Source organism: Pan paniscus, chromosome 20 (genome assembly GCF_029289425.2).
Source record: "Pan paniscus chromosome 20, NHGRI_mPanPan1-v2.0_pri, whole genome shotgun sequence".
Taxonomy (NCBI): Eukaryota; Metazoa; Chordata; class Mammalia; order Primates; family Hominidae; genus Pan; species Pan paniscus.
The window spans coordinates 34,764,811-34,779,465 of record NC_073269.2 but is presented as its reverse complement, the minus strand read 5'-3'; the positions used below and the strand labels follow the sequence as shown (position 1 = coordinate 34,779,465).

The following is a 14,655-nucleotide window of genomic DNA, read 5'->3' as shown; positions in this document are numbered from 1 at the left end:
TTAGTCAAATGACAATATCTTCTGGGCCCTTTTACAACTTAATGCATATAAATCTTATTTAAATGGCTGTTTTATAACATGTTATGAATAAGGCATGCGTTATTTAATTTAATGCTGCAAAGAATGTTTAGGTGTTCTTAAGGTAATATTGTTTCAAAGGACACAAAAATATCTGAATTATTTTTCAAACCAATTATTTTTAAACCAATTATTTCTCTATAAAATTAATTTAAAGGAGCTGTAGGTACAAAAAGGTAAAAAAAAGAGACAGAGAAAAGTAACTTCATTATTAGATGAGGCTTTGACTCAGGTTTGAATAAACTAGAGATCTGGTCTGAATTCTTTGGAAATCTCCTTTTTCTTGTGATAGTAGACTGAAGGAGTCCTGAGTCAAAGCTCCTTTATCTTGTTTCTCCTCCCTTCCCCAAGCATGATTCTTGAATATAATCGACCTCATGTCTGCACCTCCAACAGTGCCATAGGGAAAAAATTGTAAGACACAGAGTGTGAGGGTGAGAACAAGACTAACTCTCCAAGCCTCTTTGGTGGTGTTAATGCATAGAGAAAAGGAATAAAAACAATGAAACAAAGAGAAAAAGGAAAAAAGGAAGAGAGAGAGGAGGAGGAGGAGAGGGGAAAACCTGACTCAGGTGTAATTGGAGTACTTTAAAATATTAATCTCTAGAAATAATTCCTTTATTCTGTCCTGAAATCTAACCAATCACATTAACTTTCAAGGTGGCAAAAATCAAAGACATGAGAAAAGAAAGGAGCATGGAGAATTCCCCTCTCCTTGAGGCTAGGTTACCATTCCAATAATTTTTAAATCCATCCCTTTCTCTCCCAACCCATAGGCTCTCCTACAAGCCAACATCATTCCTACAGCAACATCTCAAACTTTCTTTTCTCCATATTTAGTTTTTGAGAACCCATTCCTCAGCAGTGGTCTGAGGGGACTTATCCAAAATATCCTTTATGAAAATCTTTTGATAGCTTTCCATTCCCTATAGCAAAAATTTCAGCATAGACAAATCAATCAAATGATACAGCACATTAAAAGAATGAAAGATAAAAACCACATGGTTATCTCAATAGACACAGAAAAAAACATTTGAAAAAATCTAACACTCCTGGCAAATTAGAAATAGAAGAAAATTTCCTCAATATAGTAGAGGCCATCTATGAGAAACTCACAGTTAACATAATAATCAGGGAAAACTAAAACTTTTCCTCTAAGGTCAGGAACAAGACAAGAATGCCCGCTGTCACCACTTCTTTTCAGCATGGTACTGGAAGTAGTAACGAGAGCAATTAGGCAAGAGGAAAAAAAAAAAGAAAGAAACAAAAGACATCCATATCAGAGGACAAGCAGTAAAATTATCCCTGCAAATAGCAAGATCCTATACATAGAAAACCCTACAAATTCCCCCCAAAAATGTTAGAACTAATGAATAAATTCAGTAGTTTTAGGTACAAAATCAACACAAAAATCAGTTGCACTTCTTTACATCATAATGACCTACCTGAAAAGCAGTCAAGAAAACTATCCAATTTAAATAGTATTAAAAAAAACACTTAGGAAGATATTTAACCAAGGGTTTGAAGGATCTAGACACTCAACACTATAAAATATTGATGAAATAAATTGAAGACAAAAATAAAAGAAAATATGTATCACATTCATGATTAATATTGTTAAAATTGCCATACTACCTACAGCAACCTACAAATTCAATATAATTCCTATCAAAATTCCAATGACCTTTTTTTGAATAAATAAATATAATTCTAAAATATGTGTGGAAACACAAAAAGCTCTAAACAGCCAAAGCACTCTTGAGAGAGAACAAAGTTGGAAGCAACACTATTCCTGTTTTTAGATTATATTATTAAGCTATATTTATCAAACCAGCATGATACTGACATAAGAAAAGACATAGCAATCAATCAAACAGAATAAAGAGCCCATAAATAAATCCACACATTTAAGGTCAATTTATTTTAGACAAAGTTGCCTAGGAGACACAATGGAAAAAGGATAGTCTCTTCAATAAACGATGTTTGGAAAACTGGATATTCACATGCAAGAATAAAAAAAGAGAAGAAGAAATAAAAGGAAAAAAAAGGAAGGTAGGAGGAAGAAAAAGAAATTAGACTGTTTATTTTACGCCATATACAAAAATCAATTTGAAATGAATTAAAGGTTTAGGTGTAGGATCTGAAACTGTAAAACTCCTAGAAGAAAACAGGGAAAGGCTCCTTGACATTTGTCTTGGCAAAGATTTTTTGTACATACCACAAAGCATGGGCAAAAAAATAAAAAATAGACAAATGGTATGATATCAAACTAAAAAGCTTCTGCACAGCAAAGGACGCCATCAACAAGATGAAAAAGTAACCCACAGAATAGGAGAAATATTTACAAACCATAATCTAATGAGAGGTTAGTATTCAAAATATATATGGTACTCAACCTAATATCAAACAAACAAACAAACAAAAACACCCAAATAAAAACAGGTATATCTTTCGAATAGGCATTTTTTTCGAGAAAATTAAAAAATCAGTAACAGGTATAAATACACAAAGGTGCTTGACATCACTATCAGGGAAATTCAAATCAAAACCACAGTGAGATACCATCTCACTTCCGTTACAATGGCTATTACTAAAAATAGTCACCAACACCTCACAAGAGAGAACAACTGTTGCAGAGCATGTAGAGAAAGGGAAGTCCTTGTACACTGTTGGTGGGAATGTAAACTGGTGCAGACATATGAACTAACATACAGAGGTTCCTCAAAAAGTTAAAAATACAACTCACTTCTGAGTATGTGTCTGAAGGAAAGGAAATCGGTATCTTAAAGAGATAATCTGCACTTTATGTTTATTACGGCATTATTTAAACTAGCCAAGACACAGAAACAACCTATCAGTCCACAGAGGGATGACTGGATACAGAAAATGCGGGATATATATTTAATGAAATATACTCAGCCAGAGGAAGGCAGAAACCGCCACCTGTGACCTTGTGTCTGACCTGGAGGACGTCATGCTAAGAAAAATGATCCCGACAGAGAAAGGCAAACCCAGGATGGTGTCACTTAACTGTGGACTCCAGGGAGCGCGCCCCACGCTCCGCCGCCGGCGCCGCCCACTCGCGAGTCGGGGAGGGTTCGGGAAGCGCCCCATCTGCCCCACCCTCCGGCTCCTACGTTCGTGCGCCCAGCGCGTGTCGCCCCACAGCTGTTCGGCGCCCACCAGTACTGGGGAGGCAGAGGCTGGGCCGCAGCCCCGCGCGTGGGCGCCATCTCTCAGCAGCCGCAGCTAGGCCGAGCCGGGCGCCACGCGAGGCAGCGCGGAGGAGGCCCCCACGGCGGCTGGCCGAGGACACGGAGCCGGCCTCTGCCTGCCAGAGAAGAGGCTGCTCGCGCGCGCCCGGGGCCACCCGCCGCCCCACGGCTGCGCGAGGAATGAGCAGGCGCCGACCCCGGGCTCTCGGAGCAAGGGTCTCTGCTCGGCTCCTTCCCACGCTGCGGAGCGCGGGGCTCGGCCGGGCGCGGCGGGGTCGGTGGCAACTCGCTCGGGAGCAGGCACCTGGTGAACTGACCAGCCGCAGGGGCCGCCGCGCCTCCCCTGCCTGCACGCCCAGCTTCTCGGGGGCCGCGGAGGAGGAGGAAGGTGCGTCCGGACAGGCGAGTGCGGCGGCGACAGCGACAGCGGCTGGCCGGGCTCAGGTACGTTGGAAGTGACTGCCCGGAGGCAGCCTCGGAGCTCTGCCCGTCCCGGGAGCCTGACTGGCAGCGTCGGGAAGCGCGGGCGGCTGGTCCCTTCTTGCTCCTTCCCCCAGCGCCTCTGCCTTGGCCTCCGGGAGGCCGGAAACCTTCCTCCCTGTTTCCAGATTTCGGTGGAGACCCTTATTTTTTCCACCACTAAGGTTAAGAGATTCTGGAATGGAAGGACCAGAGATGGTGAACCTTCTGCAATTCTCAGAGTTAGCCAGACTCCCTTTTGGGGCAGAAGACCACCCTTGAGCACCTCCCCAAGGGGCAGCTCCTTTGCAGTGTGACTTCTCTGATCTACCCCTAGGAATGAAGAGTCTTCTGATAACCCGATAGGGCCCTGAAAGTCAAAGGGCAAACGAGATCTCGCAGGACATAAGCTTGCGATCGTTTAAGCGGGGGGGGGGGGGGGGGGGGGGGTCACTCACGTTTCTGAATGGAATTGGAGGAGCGTCAAAGAGGTGCCTGTGAAGAAGCGCAGCAGTCCTTCAAGTGGAGCAAAATTGAGTTTTCCCATTTTTGCCAAGATTTTGAAGACAGTTCAATGTATCGTGCATTTGCTGTAAGCTTCAAGAGCATAAACGATGACTACCCCAGCCCTGCTGCCCTCTCCAGACGTGGGATCCCACCTCTGAACCTGGGGCCGCCCTCCCCACATCACAGCGCTACCTTGAGACTTTCTGAGAAGACACTTATTTTTAATGCCTTCATCACCCTGTGTTTGGGGGCATTCTTTTTTCTTCTAGGCTTCTCAAAACACAAACGCTTTGATCTGGGTTTAGACGATGTGTTAATTCTTCATGTAGTAGCTGGCAAAGGGGCTAAAAACCCTGAAGTCTTCCTGATCTATGCACCCAATTAACATACACACAGAGAAGAAGAAGAAGAACCTCTGAGAAATAAAGTTCGAGCTGATCATGACAAGTCCCTGGAAGAGACAAAAGAAAAATTGAGAAAGTCAAGCAGCCTGGGTGCTGTGGCTCACACCTGTAATCCCAACACTTTGGGAGGCCAAGTCAGGAGGATGGCTTTCATCTAGGAGTTTGAGACCAGCCTGGGCAACATGATGAGACCTTGTCTCCACAAAAAATCAACAACCAGCCAGGCCTGGTAGTGCCCTTTTGTAATCCCAGCTATTCTGGAGTCTAAGGTGGGAGGATTGCTTGAGCCTGGGAGGTGGAGGCTGCAGTGAGCCCTGATGGCACTGCAACACTCAGCCTGGGTGACAGAGTGAGACCACATCTCAAAAAAAGGAAAGAAAAGAAAAGTCAAGCAAGGAAATCCAAGCAGAAATTCAGATAGAGAAAAATAGGGTCCGAGAAATGAAGACAGAGAACAAGCCACTGCCACCAGTCCTTATTCCAAACTTTGTAGGCATGAATGGTGGAGACCCGGAAGACAACATAAAAAAGAAAAGGGAAAAAAATTAAAGCATGAAACATGCCTAGGATAATTATAGGACATACAGTTGGGGGCATAATGAACTCAGACCTATTAAAAGGAAAGGATGTGCCACTAACATTTGAAAATTCACAAATGGGTGCTACCATTGTAGATGCTTTGGATACCCTTTATATCTTGGGACTTCATGCTGAATTCCTAGATGTGCAAAGATTGTTTAAAGACAACCTTGAGGTCAGTGTGAATTCAGAGATGTTTGTGTTTGACGTCAACATTCAGTTTATTGAAGGCCTACTTGCAGCATATCACCTTTCAGGAAAGGAGATATTCAAGATTAAAGCTGTGCAACTGGCTAAGAAATTCCTTCCTGCCTTTCACACATGTACTGGGATTCCCTGGACAATGGTACATTTGCAGAGTGGAGTAGGGTGCAACTGAAGCTAGGGTCCTGCATGTAGCAGCATTCTGGATGAATCTGGTACACTGCACATGGAGTTCATCCACCTCAGCTACTTGACAGAAGACCTGGTTTACTACAACAAGGTCATGTACATGCGGAAACTGCTTCAGAAAATGGATTGTCCAAACGGTCTTTATCCAAATTGAACCCAAGAACAGGGCGCTGGGGTCGGTATCACACATCATTTGGTGATCGGGAGACAGTTTTTATGAATACTTACTGAGAGCATGGTTGATGTCAGATAAAACAGACCATGACTGGAGAAAGATGTGTGGTGATGCTCTTGAGGCTGTAAAAAAACAAGAACTCCCATGGTTGTCTTAATCTTTAGTAAAGAATGGATCAGTGGGCACTTGGAAAACAAGATGGGGCATCTGGCCTGCTTTGCTGGGGTAATGTTTGCACTAGGAGAAGATGGTTCCAGAACAGATAAGTCTGTCATTATTTAGAGCTGGGGTGGAAATTGCATATACATGTCATGAGTCATATGACAGACTGCATTAAAGCTAGGTCCTGAGTCAGTCAAGTTTGATGGTGCAGTGGAGGTTGTGGCTGTCAGGCTGAAAAGTATTATATCCTGTGTCCAGAAGTAATTGAAACCGTTGGTACCTATGGTGATTCTCTCACAATCCAAAATACAGGCAGTGGGGCAGGGAACAGCACTGGCCATTGAAAAGTATTGCTGAGTCAGTGGTGGATTTTCTGGAGTCAAAGATGTACATTTCTCTACTCCTACACATGGTGATGTAGAGCAGGGTGTCTTTCTTGCTGAAACACTTAAAATATTTGTATGTGCTGTTCTCCAGTGGTGACCTTTTACCTTTAGACTACTAGGTGTTTAATACAGAGGCTCACCCTCTGCCTGTGTTACATTTAGCCAACACCACACTTTCAGGTAATTCTGCTGTTGGATAAAAGCAGTTCCGAGGACCAGGACCAGTCTCACCTGTTTTGTTTTACGTGGACCACTATAGAACGTAGTCTGAAAACCTAGACCTCTAAGTCAACATGATAGTGGTCATATAAGAATGATGTGTGTTACAGCAAAGATCGCAATTACTTTTGCACCACCGAGTACTCTATAAACCATATATATTTTAAATATATGTATATATATATAACTATATAAAACTCTCTGTATATAACTCTATGTATATAGAGTTACATAGAGAGTTTTATATTTAGAGAGAGTTACATATATTTATACACACACACACACACACACACACACACACACATATATTTATATGGTTTGTAGAGCTCTGAAGTCTGGAGGCTAGACTTCCTAAGAGAAAGCCAAGAATATAGAGCACGTTGCAGGAGTTAAGGATGGCCTTTGGAACCTATTATATATTCCTACAGTGGAGCAACTGTCAAATATTCCACATTGTCTCATTTTTCTCCATTTTAGTAATGTAATGAACTAAGATAAAGAAAAAAGATAGTATAACTGCATCAGTGACAAGAAGACTCAAAAAACAAACAAGTGCCAATCCATGTCTGAATTTTCAAGTTCTCTATTGGATGACCAGACTGGCAACCATTTCAAATCCTATTTAATCGGTTTAAATAAAATCTATTTCATTTAAATTTCATGGTTAAGTTTAGTTTCCTCTAGGGGCATGATCTCACAAAAAATACTCTTTAAGTCTTTGTCTTCATATGAAATCATTAAAACTGCTATTTGTCATAACCACTACCTATAAGCCTGAGTTTGAGACTTAATTCATGTGGTTCAGTCAGTGGTGGTAGCATGACAAAAAGTGTGGAAAAATGCCAGTTTGCTGCCTTGAAACCTGTTCTAAAAGAAATTCTTGGTTTTGCTGGTAGGAGATTATTTTTCTGAACTAATAAATCTACCGAGCAAGTTTTATCCACTTAAATCTCATAATAACGTTAGGAGAGTCATCCAACTCACAACTTTATTTATGTGACTTGGCAAAATTCACGATACTATTATGTAGCTCTGAATTTGTCTTGATAAGCTAAATTACTTTTACAACTCATTAAAGCAAAAACAAAACACAGTGCAACTTTCTTAAATATTCTATCTGGGATGATATCCTTTATTATCTTATCAGGTGAATGTGCCATTCACAAATATTTTATGTTTTTAAAATTTTTTCTGTTATCTTTATAGAAATCAAAATAATTAGAATAGCTTCAAAATCGTTTTCAGTGATAAAAGTGTTGAAGTAAGTATCTCAGGGATTTTCTCTTACCATCAGTAGGTTTTGCATTGTTATTTCTTTTTAAAGAAATTACTAATTCTTTATATTTTGGCAAAAAAAATTTATCAGTAACTATGGTGTAAGATAAATATCTAATGCTCACGCATTTTCTGTCACATAAACTGAAGGGACTTTTTATTGTTTAATTTAGACATCGTCCATTGACATTAATAAAATTGGAAACAGTATAACTAGTATGATATTTACTCTGAATTTAAAGATTTTGTCTCATTAAACAAAGTTTAATGAGACAAAAAAGTTCATACAAGAAATCCAACTTGGAATTCTGAAGGCTTATTTCCTTATTTGATAACATTTCTTTTCAACTTAGCTTTTAGATTTAAGTTGGGAAAAGATTTAATGAATGAATACAATTAAATATTTTCCAAGGTTGATCATCTCAGACCACAAATTATTAAACAGTTCTCACAGCCCAGCCAATGATGCATAAATGACAGCCACTACAAAAGTTTTCAGTAAACATAGAAAATAAGGATGTAGAGCCAGTTACAATAAAGTCTTTAAGAGAGTCAAATTTTAGGACATATTTTGAGATTGTAATTTTTTTACTACTTAAACCTTTAAATTGTTTAAATGATAAAGGTAGATGACCATAACTTTAGAAGAGAAAAGGGAAAGTACTTGGTTCTCAAAAAAGCCTTGCTAAAAATAGCACAAGCCCACTTACGAATCACTAAAAAAAAAAAAAGGCAAGAAAGTTTAATTGGCAAAGACCCAGAGAAGCTGTGCAAATGGCAATGAAGTCTCCAAACTCTTAATTTGTTTATAAGAATGCAGAGTAAAGAGGCCTTCTTGGTTTCCCAGGAAATTCTCAAGAGATGAGGAGATACAACCTGTATCTCCAACAGCTCTCTTTGTATTACTCAGATGACTGGAGTTAAGAGAAGGTAGAGAAGTATTCAAGCAGAGTCAGTTCATAAGCGAAGAATTTGAGAGGGTTTTCTACACCTCTCCCTACGCTCCCTACCTTCTGTGGAATGACAAGACTGGACCTACAACAGTACTTTTTTTTTTTTTTTGAGACAGAGTTTCGCTCTGTCACCCAGGCTAGAGTGCAGTGGCACAATCTTGGCTCACTGCAACCTCCGCCTCCCGGGTTCAAGCAGTTCTTCTGCTTCAGCCTCCTGAGTACCTGGGATTACAGGTGCATGCCGCCATGCCTGGCTAATATTTGTATTTTTAGTATACACAGTGTTTCACCATGTTGGTCAGGCTGGTCGTGATCTCCTGACTTTGTGATCCGCCTACCTCGGCCTCCCAGAATGCTGGGATTACGGGCATGAGCCACTGCGCCCGGCCCTCCATTTTTTTTTTTTTTTCCTTCTCTGAATACCAAAGACAATTCAGGCCAGCTGCAAATGACTTGCCAGTGTTATGTTTTATTTTTGTTACAGATTTTTAACCCGTTTCCCATTTAGGAAAAAATAAAGTGCATCTTGCTGCCAGCACAGTATTCTTGGGGCAAACAGAAAATGGGTAAATTTCCTCCAAGATCAATTTTTATCTTATATTCTGCTTAGTACCCATACTTTCTTCTCTTTTTTACAGCTTTTTGCATTTTGTAGACCTTATTACTCTGGTAAAATACTGCATTTATCAGACCTTCCGCAAATAGCCCAGAAATGCTCCTCAAAAAGTTGACACCTCACATTGTGACTTTGGCACAAATATGCAGAATAGATGGATTGGTTCGTGCATAACAGGAAAAAAATAGGAATATTAAACACCCCTCTACCTTCTACATTTATTTATCTTTATTTTAAAATAAAACTTTTTGGGTTAAGCCAGTTTTTTTTTTTTTTTTTTTTGAGATGGAGTCTCGCTCTGCAGTTTTTTTTTTAATTCAACTTGTATTAAGTTGTCAAAACCAAGAGAATGAGACCCTACCTGAAAAGAAGTCTCAGCACAGAGAAACAAGTCCCCCATCAGGTGGTTCTTACCTTCCGGTGGACTGTGTGTTTTATTTCTAACACGACTTATTCCCAGGTTCAAGCAGATGATTATATATAAAAGTCCAACCTGGGTATTGAAAGAATGCATTCTTTTTGTGGAGTATTGACTCTGATTCTCTATGATGTCATCTTGTGAACCCAGGGCTTTACTTAGTAGATTTTAACCAAGGAGTTTGAAATCTTGATTATCATCCTCTCATCTGCTCCACTCTCTGTCAAAGTCTTTGTCAAAACTCCAAGTTTGTTGATAAAAGATTGTGCTTTCAGTTCTCATTATAATGCAGTTTCTCCTTAAGCCCGTATTTCTTTGAGTACATGAGTAAATGAGAGAATGAGTGAACAAACATTTATGAAGTATGTAATATGTGCCAAGCACTGTGCCTGGCACCTTGAAGCATTAGAAAGTTTTATGTGATTCCAGTGGCACTTTCTGTATGAGAGCAGTGTATAAAATTTTACGTTTTTCAATATGAATCATGTTACAGCATTTTAAATTTTATATTTCATATAAAGAGAAAAGGTTTATAATTCATTTTAAATCATGTGTACTATGTAGTACTAACTATAATTGTAGTTAAAATTAAAGTCTTGAAAAATGTCAAAGAAATGCTTGATTTTTGATGCAACTTTGACTAAAATATTTACTTTAGAAATAAAAACATTTTTAGTTTGCTATATCACTTCAATTATATTATTAAAATCAATGTTTAATAGAAGTGCTGCTTAGTTTAAATTCAAAAAGCTTTTGTCACATCATTTGTGGGTAAAACTTGAAGTTGTAAATTGTCTTTGGTAGGGATCCTACTAACAGTCCCATGCTGTTAAATATAAAGAAAAACATAATAAAATATTTCTAGGTTTCAAAAAGCAGTTTCCAGTAATAGGATTTTAAGTTCTTATTTTTTTTTAGATTTCCTTACACTCAAATTGGATAGCTCCTCTCTCTCTCTCTCTCTCTCTCTCTCTCCCCCTCTCTCCCTCTTCCCTTTCTCTTTCTCTATACCTATCTGTATAATTTTTTAGTTATACACAAAAATTTTTAATACCATTTTTTATTTAACAAACACAGTTGGTAACTAGTTTTGGCTGCACAAATTATAAGCAGAATGTTTGCGTAACCTGATATGGTTGGGATATTTCTCTCCTCCAGATCTCATGTTGAAATGTGATCCCCAGTGTGAGAGGTGAGGCCTGGTGGAAGGTGTTTGAGTGATGGTATGGATCCCTCATGAATGGCTCGGTGCCTTCCCTATGGTAATGAGCAAGTCCCTGCTCTGTTAGTTCACATGAGAGCTGGTGGCTTAAAGGAGCATGGCATCTCTCTGGCTCCCTCTCTTACCATGTGACAAACCTGTTCCCTTTTGCCATCTGCCATGAGTGAGAGCTTCCTGAGGTCCTGGCCTAAAGCAGATAGTGGCACTATGCTTGTATAGCCTGCAGAACTGTGAGGTAAATTAACCTATTTTAAAAATAGGGGCTGAGCATGGTGGCTCATGCCTGTAATCCCAGCACTTTGGGAGGCCTAGGCAGGCAGATCACTTGAAGTCAGGAGTTTGAGCCTGGCCAATATTGTGAAATCCCGCCTCTACTAAAAATACAAAAATTAACCAGACATGGTGGCGTGCTCCTGTAGTTCCAGCAAACGGGAGACTGAGGTGGGAGAATCACTTGAACCCGGAAGGTGGCAGTTACGTGAGCCAAAATTGTGCCACTGCATACCAGTGGTGATAGTGAGACCCTGTCTTGGAAAAACAATAAATCAATAAAAATAAAATAAATTACCCAGTCTGAAGTATTCCTTTATAGCAACACAATATTGACTAATACAAACCACATATGATATGGAAATATATCAATCCACTTACTCTGGCTCAAGAACATTGGTGAAGATGATTTTGTGTTACTTCAGCTCATTCAGATTATGATGAAGATGCTCTTTTTAATTTACAACCAGTCAGAAAGCTTTTCTGCAAAGGGCAGATAATAAATATTTTAGGTTATATGAGCTATAGAGTCTTTCTTCTTACTCAGTTCTGCTGTTGAAGTGTGAAAACAGATACGGATATTATGTAAATGAATGAGTATAGCTGTGTTCCGATAAAGCTTTATTTACATAAACAGGTAAAGGACTGCATTTGACCCACAGGTCATAATTTTTACCCCAATCCCAAGATTAAGTAGTATAAAACGTTTTAGCCTTTTTTCTGCCTCTTTTCTCTGTGCTGTAATTTACATAATTCGTTTTAAAGCAAAAGAAGTGAATGTGGAATATAAAACAATAAAATTGAGTTCTTAGAAATAAAGTAGAATGGTAGTTGATAAGGTCTAGGGGTGGGTCAAATCGGGAGATGTAGGCCAAAGTATACAAACTTTCCATTCTAAGATAAGTAAGTTCTGAGAATATAATGTAAAGCATGGTGACTACAGTTAATAATACTAAATTATATACTTTGAAATTTTCTAAGAGTAGACCTTAAGCATTCTCATCAAAATGAAAGAAAAAAATTAAGTCCTTGAGGTAGTGAATATAATTAACTTGGCTGCAGCAATCAGTTCACAATATGTATTTACTTCAAATCATCATGTTGTACGTTTTAAATATATGCAATTTTATTTGTCTTATTTCTTCGCCTCAATAAAGCTAAATAAAAATAATTGTGATAAATCACATTAACAGAATAAAGAATGAAAATCATGTGATTTTTTTCAAGATGGCTGACTAGAGACATCGGATACCAGTTCTCCTTAGAAAGAAGATTTAACGTTACAGGTGAATAATCATGGCCCAAGTGGAATGCTGAGGAAAAAGTGTCAGAAACTTTTGGAGAATGCACAGGAAGAAGTTGGGGGTACAGGAAAAAAAAAGGGCATAAATGTCTGGCAGAGACTGACCCATGAGGAACTTGGAGTCCCATGGAAAGTGTAGATGGGAGTGTGTCTTTTTTTCCTCACTCTTGTACCCGACTCATTGCCACCAATTTGTCTGAGAGCCCCTCTGCCCTTGCAAACCCAGGCATCACTGTTGGCAGTGATTGGGGAACTTCTGGAGGGCAGAGCACTGGGTGGTGAGTTCACGTAGGTTTGCTTGCTCTCCCCCTCAAACCCGAGCTGAGGTGGTGAGCACATACAGACTGTACATCTGTTTGGGGCCTCTATTCTGTCCAGATAATTTTAGCCCTTGTGTCTCTCTGCATGACTATATCCCACACAAACATTTCCCAGAACCTCTTCTGCCTACGGCAACCACAGGGGACCAGCAGGACCTTGGGGAGCTGCAAGATCCTTAGAGACCTAGCCTTTGATACAGGCCTTCACTAGGGAAGGGGGATTGTAGTCCACCAGAGCACATTTTGGGACAAAGGAAACTGGAATGCACATTCTTCCCTGATGGAGAGCCCCCCTCCCCACTTATAACCAGAAAATGGCAGTATTTCTCCTAGCAGAGACACAGGTGCAATGCTGATCTTTGCAAATGAGGAGTATTGTCCTGTCCCAATGGACAGGTGGTACCATTGGCTGGGAACTGAAATGGAAAAGGCATCTTTTGCTGTCTCCATCACTGCTGCAGACACAATCATGATGTTTTCTGCTGTGGGTTTGTGTGGGTGCACTTGGAAACAGGCTTTTCAGTACACTTAGGGCAGCTGCACCCCAGTTGAAAGTGTCCCCACCAACCTGGACTTGCTCAAAGGGTGGGACTTATCTCTTCCTCCCTATACAAAGCAGCAGCATTTCTGCACCATAGAATGAACCAGCTACAGAGTATGGACCAGCTACAGCTGTCTATTTCAAGCTGTGGGAAGAGGTTTTTTCCAGAGGCCCTTTCAGCTGTAGCCACAGGATGAATGTTTTCTATGAAACCTAGTTGCATTGCGGCCTGGAGATAAAGGACATTGTCTATCTGAACTGAAGGTTGTGAGCCCTTGAACAGGAGTAGACAGGGATGTAAGTTACATCCCTAGGATGAGGAGCTAGTGCAACACCCTTCACACCTCTACCACTTGGCAGAGACCTGTGTGCATCCCACAGTGAGCTTTCCCACAACCCCCTTCAGGGGAGGGGCTTTTGCTAGTCATCAAATTGTCAAACAACAAGCCAGTGTCTGCTAGTAAGTGCCAACTACTAAACAGTAAACTGAACTGCATAACCATATACAAAACCTGTTGGCAGAAGGGCATAATACTAGGGAATGAGATAATCTTCCTGAGGCCTCTGCACTCCCAGCCCTGCAAAAGATAGTGAGTCAAATTATATGCCCAATATATTGGTACAACAATCAGCATTTGAGAAAGCCACTGCACAAAAACTATCTATAACCAAGAAACTCATCTAGAGCCTTAGCCCCCTGAAAGCACCCAGAATTGAAGCCAAATGATTACACACTACATATAATCACACCCCCAAAAGAGAAAAGAATCAAAAATTGCAAATGTTCTTCAAATGAAAGCAAATAAAAATAACTAAGTGACAGCTTCTATAAATGAGAAATAATGTGAGAACTTGAGCAGTACAGAAAGACAGAATGTTTTGACACCCACAAAGGATCACAGCAGTTCTGAAGCAATGGATTCTAACAAATAAAATAAAGTGACACATAAAAAAAATTCAAATTTTTTTTATTGTAAGGAAGCTCAATGAGATCCAAGAGAAAGTTGAAAACCAACATAAAGAAATCAGAATAACAACTAAGGATATTAATACAAAATTTACTAAAGAGATATTTAAAAAAGAAACAGAACTTCTGGAAGTGAAAAATTCATTGAAGGAATTATAAAATGTAGTTGAAGGTTTTAACGATAAACCAGACA

At 39.9% G+C, this 14,655-nt stretch overlaps 1 pseudogene; it reads left to right on the top strand.

Moving 5' to 3' along the window:
- The first annotated feature begins 4,218 nt into the window (after nucleotides 1–4,218).
- Nucleotides 4,219–12,733, top strand: LOC100989016 (mannosyl-oligosaccharide 1,2-alpha-mannosidase IB-like; annotated as a pseudogene).
- Nucleotides 12,734–14,655: the final 1,922 nt, after the last annotated feature.